This window comes from Vanacampus margaritifer, chromosome 4, assembly GCF_051991255.1.
Source record: "Vanacampus margaritifer isolate UIUO_Vmar chromosome 4, RoL_Vmar_1.0, whole genome shotgun sequence".
NCBI lineage: Eukaryota > Metazoa > Chordata > Actinopteri > Syngnathiformes > Syngnathidae > Vanacampus > Vanacampus margaritifer.
The window spans coordinates 3,895,777-3,906,978 of record NC_135435.1 but is presented as its reverse complement, the minus strand read 5'-3'; positions in this window follow the sequence as shown (position 1 = coordinate 3,906,978).

Sequence of the window (11,202 nt, the reverse complement as noted above, 5' to 3'; positions counted from 1 at the left end):
CCCATCGGCGGGAGAGCGCAGGGCGTCTCAACTCTCTGAAATGCTTCGGACAACTGAGACAGACAGACTACACATTCACACTCGTTGACGGGAACGCACAACCGAGGGGTACAAAGGTGGAAGCACTCGAACTGGGACGCGGCCCACACGTTGAAAAAATGATACGGAAACAAAGCTGATGTGTGAAAACCATTTTATTTAAGATTTTCCCCTCATACAATAGAACAACATACAAATGCCCTTTTTAACTACATCCTTGCCTGGCTGCTTTTGCTCCCTGCATTTGGGTCCTCCACCAAACTCCACCCTCCTGACAGTCTTGACAATGAATATCTTAAGACATCTTAAGTCATATTTCTATGCAGATCTTAAGATGTCTTGAGACATGGTATCATGACAGAAGCAGCACATGGGATTACTCCCAGACAAATGTTTGTGTCTTGAAGACGTTAAATGTCTTCAAGACGTCTAAACACATATTTCCTTTGTCTTAAGACATGCACATCTTAAGATGGCTTGAAACATGCAGGTATCATGAGAGAGCAGCACATGGGTTGCCCCCCATAGAGATGTTTGTGTCTTGAAGACATTGAATGTCTTAGGACAGCTTAAGACATATTTCCTTTGATTTAAGACATGCACATCTTAAGGTGTCTTGAGACATGATATGGATGACTCAAAGAAATGGTCAAGCTATCTTGTTTCAATGGCAGTATTATGATGATAATGATCTATTGATATTTTGCTGTAAAACCTTATTGGAGTGTCAAATAAAAATTTAATGTCTCCCCCACCCAATATTTAACTTACACTATTTATAATTTAGAGCCCTGTGTAACGGAATTATTATGGTACGAACTAAGAATAATTACCTAAATAAGTTATGAATAAACAAGCAATGTTGGAAAGATATGGTGATGTAGTATGATTTTTTTTCTGCAAAAAATATTCTCAAAATGAGATGAAGATAAACTGGAAGTGAAATAGTTGTTGTTTTGTGCTTAGTGAATAAATTATTGAACTAAATTAATATCACGCAAAGAATAATCTATTTTAAATATACAAACACAATTCATTAATAATGATTACAACAATATGTCATAATGTCTTCAATAAAATGTTGTCATTCAATTTAAAATATAGATTTGAATAAATTAATCTATGTCATTCCATAGAGATTTGAGAACAAAACAAAACACAATCAAACAAATTCAAAACGTAAAAATTTTAAATTAAATTATATTTTAAATTAAATACCACTCCCCCCCCCCACACACACACACACGCACGCGCGCGAGGGGCGTGGGTGCGCTTCCACAGGTGGACGTCAATGAATCAACATTCTCTCAACCCGAACAACAACGAACACGCGGAAGGACAAAGAGTGTCTATTCCAACAAAATGGTGACTCCCGACGTAGGTTCTGGTTGAGGTGTTTTTCAGCAGACAGAACTTCTGGCGCCACAGTAATTGAAAGGTAAGGGGACATTTATCCTCCTAGTTGGTTTTCTCTCTGTTGACTATACTCCGAGACTTTTAATTTGATTTGTGACTAAATTGTACATGAGATCTAAGTGAACAGGTATTAGTAAAGTATAAAATAGAAGTTTGTTTCGTTCCGTTACGGAATCTCAGAAGCACGAAGTCCTTGGTTTTGGATTTTACTAAGACATTAAACTATACAAGGCGGTTTTGTTATCATGGAAACCTAAGTCTTTGTATATGGAAGTAACGTTACGATGAATTGTGCGCAGCTGAGTGAAGAGAAATAAGAGATATATGAGAGTACAGATTGAAGCAGTGGTTTTACTAAATTAAGGAAAACACATGGCAGTCTTGTTCCGTGATGAAATCTCAGAGATCGTAAGTCCTTGAATTTCTGAGGCATTCATTTTTGAGATAAGAAGTTAAAGCTTCGGTCACTGCTAAGAAATCGAGAGGTCCGGACATATTTATTCGAGGAAAACACATGGCAGTCTCGTTCCGGGATGGAATCTCAGAGATTGTAAGTCCTTACATTGCTGAGGCATTACATGTTTGTTTGTTATTATTATTTTATTTTTTGGAGGGGACATCACTGAATTAATAAAAAATAAATTAATAAATAAAACACAATAAAGGGAAAAATTCTTAGGGACAGTGAAATGGTTAAATTTACGGCAAATACCTAACCATTCTGAATAAGTGTCTGCCAAAGCGCTGGGGGGGAAGGGGGGGGGGGGTTGCGTGCGTGTGTGTGTGATTGCGAGAAAGTGAGTGAGAAGGTGTGTGTGACTTTAAGGGACTATTATTTGTTGTAAAATGAACAGGGTCAATTGTATGGTTGTTAGTGTATGGTGCATACCTGTTGTGTGTGTGTGTAGACAAAATTTGGTATCGAGTAATGTCTGAAGAGTATGCGTTACGTGCAATGTGTGTGACGTGCACACAAGATCGTTTCTGTGTGTGTGTGCGTGTGCGCTTGTATGTGTCTCAAAGAGGAAGAGGACGATTGATGGAGAGCGAAAGTGAATCAGGAGAAGGTCAAAAAGTTACTGTTAAAATTAAAAGGTAGAAAGGGGAGTGGATGAGAAGTGTTGCGAGAATGGATGTTTTTCTCTCTCTTTTTTCAATGTCTTCAACTGTGTGTTTGGTGATATTTATGAGAGAAAAGGAAAAAGGCTTGTGTTGGAGGAGTGGCGGCTCTAGAGTTGTCTAAAACTGTTGGATTGTCTATAGGGGGAGGGTAGTGGGAGGGAGAATGATAGGAAGTTGTGGGGGCATTCGAATGAGGAAGTGGGAAAATAGTTGTACATTGCTCAGTTGCAGAATCAAGTAGCAGAATTAAAGTGTCATGTCCAGAATCTTTCAGGTGCCCACCCGAACCAGAGGAATCTTCCAAAGGCCCAGCTTTTCCTCCTCTTCGGCCAGTGGCTCATTTCCATATCGTGTCAGGCACCCCGCTGATAGCTCTTCTATTCGTTACAAACATTTCTCTACCATTGAAATGAGTGTGTGTTTATGCAGAACTTTTCTCCCATGCAATCTGGTGGTGCCAATTGGCTTCAAGCAGTGCAGAAAGCTGTTACGGAACAGATGTTAATAGCAGGTGATATCCGTGTTCTCTTTACACAATTATGTCCGCTTTTATAGTTGAATGAAAAAAATTTAATAAATTTATTTTATTTTTTTTCTCTCTCTTTCCTCCCTGATAATTAGGCTCTTAGGCGAGAAATTTATTTAACCTTTGTTTTTCCTCCCTGAGTATGTCATTCCAGATCTGGTGTTCGCTCAGCCATTTTGAAGGGCATTCTCAAGTTTGTGGCACGGGCCATGGAGGGATCTTCCCGATGCTGAGGTTGACCGGTGGTTGTCACATATTAAACATAATTTAAGGGGACATGTTAAAGAAAAAGAGTCTAAGGTAGACAAATACGGAAGTACAGAAACACTACTTGCTATGGTGCAGTTGAAAATTTTGAAAAAGCAGGAAGTAAACACTCTTGCTATGATCTCATCTCCCTCTGTTGATTCTGAGTGCATAATGTATCAAGCAGGTACATTCATTGATCAAAGTGCGCCCCTGGGTGGCCCAATATGTGCTTCAATTGTGAACGGCCTGATCATTGGGCCCTCGATTGCGGACAGCGACTTCAAGCGTCTGGGTGGAGAGACAGAGACCAGCCAGGAGAGAAAAGCAACCGCAGCAGCAACAAGGATATTCCCTGAATCCACATGCTCAGTGACTGTTCACAGACTCTTTTGCATTATTTTGTGTTTTGCTTTTGGGCAGAGATCTCCTCTCATCAAATGCAGCCCTGACTTATCCTGGAATTTCCGGATGATAACACCTACTGCTGTTCTGTCTCCAGTGCCACCTCATTGTTGAACAATGCCCTGTGGCATGCGCCACTGCCAACATCTACTGGGAAAGAGTTGATATTGACTCCAGTGATTGGCTCGAATCTAAGCACTTCTGAGCTCTCTGGTCACTTTGGGTTCGTAACCTCAGATTTTATGATATGGTGACTGATTGTATGCATTGCACTCTGTACTATGACAAATCAGGGGATGAGGTCTATAGCAAGGCATTTCAGGAAATTGAAAACAACATATGGGGATTTGAAATAGGATGATTGGCAAAATTTATTTCAATCTTAATTACTCTATTTCCCGTCACTTGATGCTTATTGGATTTAGTCTAATACATTTTTACCCACTTTCGTTTTGGAGCACCAGCTTCTGGATTGGCACCATGGAAATGAAACAACCAACAGCGATTTTGCTGGTTACTTTTTGATTTTACCCCACATCACTGTGGTCCATGGATCCTACTGATGTTGATCTCTGTAACGTCTCACCTATTGTGTTTCCCCAATACTTTGTAAAAGAGGTGGGGATGATTAGCATTTCAGAAATGATTGATGGTTTGCTCAAAGCAGGAGTGTTGTGTGAAATTTTCGGCTCTGATTATAACACGCCTATTTTCCCCTTTGAGAAGAAAGATATTTGAAAGTTTTGTGTGATTTATGACCTGCAAAAGATTAATACGGCCGTCTTAACTCCTACTTTTTCTGACCCAAAGTCCTCACTCTGCATTATCTTAAGTTGCATCAGCTCACACTCATTTCAATTGCGTTGAACTGGCTAAGGCTCCCTTTTGCATTACAATCGCCTGCCTCAAAGGTTTTTGTCTCTTTAACGACTGTCTTCGCCAGTTGCTGGCTCCACTTGGCTCCTGGTGTTTGGTGACAGCTCCAATCTGACACTTCTTATCTAAAAGCCACGAGGTCTCTGCTTTTCATCTCTTTGAAACAGCATCTTTCCACTGCTACAGCTTTGATGATTCTATCTTGACGTGTCTGAAAAGATTAAGCTGAGCTTTATCAGAAGGGGGAAGTCGACAAGTTTATCTGTATGCCTCAACTCCACTGGAAAAATATACACACATGACAGTTCATGTTGAATTAAAAGAATGGAAATGAATTAGCAGATCAAACAGCAAAAAAGGTTGCGGGGTACCGACCTACACTTCAACTAACTGTAAGTGAGCCTAAAATGTGATAATCCACAGGAGGTGATCAAGCTATGACAGAAAAAGTAAGTCCAGAGGGGGACAAAAAGATTAAGCATATGGCGGAAAGAAGGTAAATGTATTCCATCTCAGAAACAATTGAAAAATCTAATTTCTGGAGCCCATGGAATATGCCATTTAGGTGTGGAAGAAACATTGAGACATTTACACACCTGGTGGCATCCTTTCATGAGACAAATTGTTAAAAATGAACTGCAGGACTGCAGTGTTTGCAAAAGGCATAATAGTATGCATACATCTGAACCTCCCCAGGGCGCTCACGGTCCGGCCGGACGTGACAGCTCTGGGGTCAGATGTTTTTTGATGGATTTCACTGACATGATAAAACCAGTGTCAGGATACAGATATTTGCTGGTAATAGTGGATTCCTTTTCATGATGAATAGAGGCATATTCATGCAAATCTAAAACAGTAAATATCGTGGTAAAACATTTGATTAATCATTACATCCCATCACATGGGTTTCCTAGAATTTTTTTTTTTGATCAGACAATGGAACCCATTTCAAAAACAAACATCTACAAGTGGTAGAAAAGGCATTGGGATTAAAACACATTTGGTTCAGTGTATTATCCCCAATCCCAATGACAGGTTGAGGGAAGAAATAGAAACATTAAAGAAAAATAGAAATATTAAAGAAAATTGGCTAAAGCATTGACCTAATCAAATTTGAATTGGCTACAAGCTGTTGCATTAATGAATGTGCAAATGTCATTAAACTCAGCCAAAGGCTGGACTATGATTGAATGTCACACACAGCAGACCTTTTTCCGGCTCCAAACAACTCCATTGGAAGAGACGCACGTTCCAGGACCTCCAGAATTTAAACAACTAACATTTACTAACTCCCAACTAACAAAAAAACAACCAGATGCTCCTTCAAAAATTAATGATCGTGAATATGTATGGTTAAGAGTGATTTAACGAAAATGATCTGAGCCCAGGTGGACTGGACCCCACAAGGTGACGGAGAGGACATCTTCTGCAGTTCGCCTGCACGGAAAAGGGGACACGTGGTTCCACATCTCGTCTACACGGCCCGCCAGATCCGCTTCAGGCTCAGCGATCCCACCACCGGAAAACCCAGGCTCAGCAATCCGACCACCTGATGACCACCTGACGACCCGACCGGAAAACCACGTCTACTGATCCAGTGTCCAGCTGCCCCATTGAGGACATCATTCAACAAAGATTGAGTCAGCTGCCCCCTATTGAGGGCATCATTCCATCAAAATTGAGTCACATTTACGGGCAAAATAATCCCGGTGACCCATCCTGGGACCTGGCAGTCTACCCTAAGGTCCTAATGAAGCTGACAATGCCCTTTTTTCATTCAACAAAGAACATCATTTTGAGATGGCTTCAAAGTGGGAACGCATCTCCATCTGCTGCTGCATCGCGACACTCTTTCTCATATTGACTATGCCAATCTGATATCTCTGGAAGTCCCTCAGTACAACTTTGAACACAACCACAACACATCGTATTAAACAAAGTATTGATTCTCCACAAACTCCCTGGCACCCCATGGAAGGGGGACATCTCTTAACTATCAACATGTGATACACATATGCTTATTCCGCTGAAAAATCTTTTAATGAATCACATTGTTCTTTAATGCCACATAACTGCTAAATAACCTCCTCTCATTGCTAAAGGGATGTTTCATTGTTGCGTGCTTCTGCTTCTTATTCTAATGATAATGTCCAATCTTCACACACAAACCTTGCTTAATGTTGTGCCAGCCGTCTGCAACGATGACACCGCAATTTTTTTTATTTTTTTTATTTTGTTTATCTGCTTGTGTCGGACTCTTTTAAGTCCGAAAGTGGGAACGTTGACATTCTTCTGTTTTGATTTAGTTATAACTGTTTAGATTTAGTCATAACTGTTTTAATTTCCTCAGGTGAGTGTATTGAATGAGGTCTGGGGATGGGGCCTCGTCTGTTTCCACATCAAAAGGGCCATTTGTCAATGTGTATTGAATGATGTCTGTCTTAGCTGAGGGCTGGTGGATGGGGGCGAGGGGGGGGGGGGCTTAAGGACTGGAGGCTGCTTCCTGAGGGGGGGGGGGGGGCTAGCTAACAACGATAGCTATTGTAATATAAAGTAGAGCATTTCTGTCGTGTTACTTTGAGTTACCCTCAAACAAATGTATGTTTCGGGTGTTGTTTTATCTCACGCTGTGCTTGTGCACGTGTGTGAGGAAGCAGGTTTAGTAAGATGTTGTGAAGTACAGTTGAGTACTCGGGGCAACTGTCCAACTTTTTGGTCAGAACAACCAAATATTGCCAGTTTACAATCCGGCTGAACCACTATTTTACATTGTTTAGAAAAACATTTAAATATTTTAGACCCAAAAATATTCAGTACAGGGCAAAGCCAAAACAAATGTGCAAGTGAGCCTAGAGCAGTACCACATCTATCACACAAAGGAGACACAGATCGAAAAATTTTACTTAGTCTGGTTTTGGAGTAATGAATCCCGTGTTAAAACTTTGAACTGAATTAGTCTGTAGCTGGATTTAACAGAACATGTTTGTATTGAAGACATTTAACATTTTCTATGCATATTTTTACTGTTTATGAATTTACTTATAGTATATAGATGCCATATAAGTGTGATAATGTTTGTGTGAAATATATTGGACATATAACTGTAGTGTAAGGAATAACACTTTTCACTCCCTTCCAGCTGGTGAGATAGGAATGCACATGGGAGGCATGCATGTTCTCAAGTTGATAACACTGTGGGTCTTAGGGAGTCTAGGTCGCAGGGTCGTACCTGGCTAGTCATATATTTCCGGCTCTGGACAAGACTGGAGTAAACATGTCAATGAATCACTTGTCTGTTTATTGTAATTGCTAACCCTTTGTCCAGCCTCAGAGGAGGAGTATGCTTTTTTCCTCTATAAAGCGACTGTGTGTTTTTCATATGGACACACAGGAGGCTTAACATCACCTTTGAATGTAAGCATTTACTCTTGTGTCTTTTAAGAGCTCTTAAAATAAATTCTTTATAAAGAAGGCTTTTTCATCAGATCTCATCTTTCAATTATTTTTGAACACGCAAAGATTACACTTAATATAGTAATTAAATAATACCTTCAGTATGCTAACCAGTCCCTCCTTCCATAACTCTTCTGAAACATCAACACCTAAATCTACAGCCCAGGCTTCTCTTAGGCCCTGTCCAGACGGAAGCAAAGCTGGCTTTGTTTGTCAAATAAATCTCGTTCACACAAAAGCATTTCAAGACTTGCGTGTGTCCAAAAGAAGATGCTGAGGACGATTAATGGCTGTAATGTACATGCCAAGTCCGGAGTGGCGCTGTAGCGCAGCCACTGGGAGTTAACGGAAAGCATAGAAGAAGAATGAGCGAAGAAGACGAACACTTTTTTTTCTAACTTTATTGCAATCTACAGAACAAACATGGCTTTGCATGTATCAAAACAACATGAAAAAGATTAACACAGGAGAAGTGACAATGGCGGCTGATTCAAGTACAACACCGCTTGTTGAACGTGGGAATAAAGAAGCAAAATATTTTGTTGCAAAGTCAAGCTAAGAAGGCTGCGCAAAATGATTGACACGGCTATCCGCCATTGTTGTTGACAGACTGACGGTTCGCGCGCAGTCATGCGAGAATTGGCGCATTCATCATCAATCTGCGACACTGCATCATCATCGAGCTGCGACCATTACATCATCACTAGAGGAGTATCTTGCATATGGTGTCCAGACGGAAGTGTACAGAGTGCATTTTGAAATCAGAAGTGATCGGTTTCAAGCTCCGAAACCGCGCCATCGTGTGAACGAATGGCCTAACCAGCAAGAAACTTGTGAGGATAAATTGAAACTGGCTTTCGTGTGGACGGGGCCTAAGATAACTGGTATCCACCGGTGTTTTAAAAACACTAATAAAGCAAGGGATCAAATGTTTCGACTGTAGCTGTAGAAGTAAAAAATCATAAAAGCTGCATAATGGTTTGGCTATGAATTCTGGGATATCCTGCACAAAATGCCTCATTTGGAGGTAGCGAAAAAAATGTGAATGGGGAAGATGGTATCTTTCTTGAAGTTCAGAAAAAAAATTTTTTTATTGTTGCCTGTCATCTATCTCTCAAATCCTCAAAAACACTGTCCATCAACCCAGGTTTAAACATGTGATTTTTTTTGTCAACGGAGCATAGCTTGAAAACTTTGGGAAACCTTTTTTTTTTATCTGCGTCAAAATTTGTGAGGAACTTTTAAGAATAAAATTGCCAACTGTTCGTTTAATAGGTAATAGACTACAAGAAAAAAGCAATGCTGCAAAGGGATGTATCTGAAGCCAACACGGATTCAACTTTTACCATAGTGGGATAAAATATGACTTTGGTCTTCCATATTGGAATTCGACTGCCAAAAAGTAAGGGTCCTCAAATTAGCAGCCCAGTAGTAGTGTCTAAGTATAGGAAGACCTAAACCACCTTCCTTTTTATCTTTTTGTAAATGAATTTTGGAAATACGAGGAGGCTTATTTTCCCAAATAGATTCTGTTATTAATTCATCTAACTGTTTAAAATATATAAATGGCAAATATATAGGAAGGTTTTGAAACAAATACAGAAACCTAGGAACCATTTTTATGGCATTAATATGACCTATCAATGAAAGAGGAAGAAAAATCAAATTTCTTATATTATTTTTAAGTTTATCTATAGCGTGCAAAAAGTTTAATTAAAATAATTGCTTATGATTTATTGAAATTTTCAGTCCAAGATAAGTAAAATTATTGGAACGATTCTTAATGGCAAAGAGTTCAAAAAACCCTGACTCAAATTATTCGTTAGAGGCATAAATTCACTTTTATCCAATTAATGGTGTACCCCGACAATTTACCAAACCACTTAACGTATTCCAACAAATTTGGGATAGAGTTCACTGGATTACACAAAGCAATAAGTAAATCATCTGCATATGAACTCACAAGATTTGTAAAATTCCCAAATTTTATACCATGAATACCGGGATGACTCCTAATTCCTATTGTAAGCAGTTCGAAAGCAATATTAAAAAGAGTAGAAAAGGGGTCAACCTGTCTAACGCCAAATTGAAGACTAAAAGATTTAGATTTATCTGTATTAGTAATTACGAAAGCCATTGCTTTAAAGTAAATTATCTTGGCCCACTCTATAAAATGTTCCCCAATTCCAAATTGTTTTAATGTTTCAAATAAAAATGGCCATTCAATTTGATCGAATGTTTTTTGAGCATCCAAAGATAGTACAGCAACTTCTGTATCATTTTAATGAGTGGAATATAATGTGTTCAAAAGTAATTGAATATTACTAAACAGAAATCTGCCGGAGATAAATCCTGTTTGATCAGGATGTATAATCTTAGAAATATGATTACAATATATGATTAATGCACCACACACACACACACAGTTGTATATACACTGGGTGAGGTCACATCCACGGTGTAGGGGTAGAGTTCGGGGTAGAGACGGCAAGCTGGCAAACTCAGTAACAGGGTTAGCTTTCACTAAGTACGCTGGCGTGACGACCGGGGCTTTTCCCCGCTGGGCCTGGGGTTGCCGCTCGTCTCCCAGTGCTCCCATTTCCCCTTCCGCCCCCAGTGTTCCGCCCCACCACGCGGCTGGAGGTGGGGTGGGAGCGGGGACTGTGGGCCGGTGGGGTGCCTGGCGGGCCTGCCGTGTTCCGTTCTGCTTCGTTGGGCTTGGGGCGCGGGCTGTGTTGGGGTGGGGGGCGCTCCTGGCTCCTGGGGTTGCTCTCCGGCCGGTGGCCCCTGCGGGGCCCGGGGGTTGTGCCTTGGCGCTGCCGCGGCCTGAGGGGCCCTGTGGGGTTGTGCTTGCTCTGTCCTGGCCGGGGTCGACGACTCTCCTCTTTGGTGGAGGTTTACATGCATGCCAGATCCACCACACGAGCATCTATCGAAAATTCAAACACAATCTGCTTCTTCCTCTGGTCGTTGAATCAGTGGAAGCTGGTGTCTGTGGATCTCACTCTGCTTCATCTATCCTTCCTTCCTTTCCTCAGTCTTTCCTTTGGTCTCTTAAGGTCTCCCTAGTTTATTGGAGTTTAGATGTTCCTGGGGTTGGTGAAAGATTCTGGTTGGTA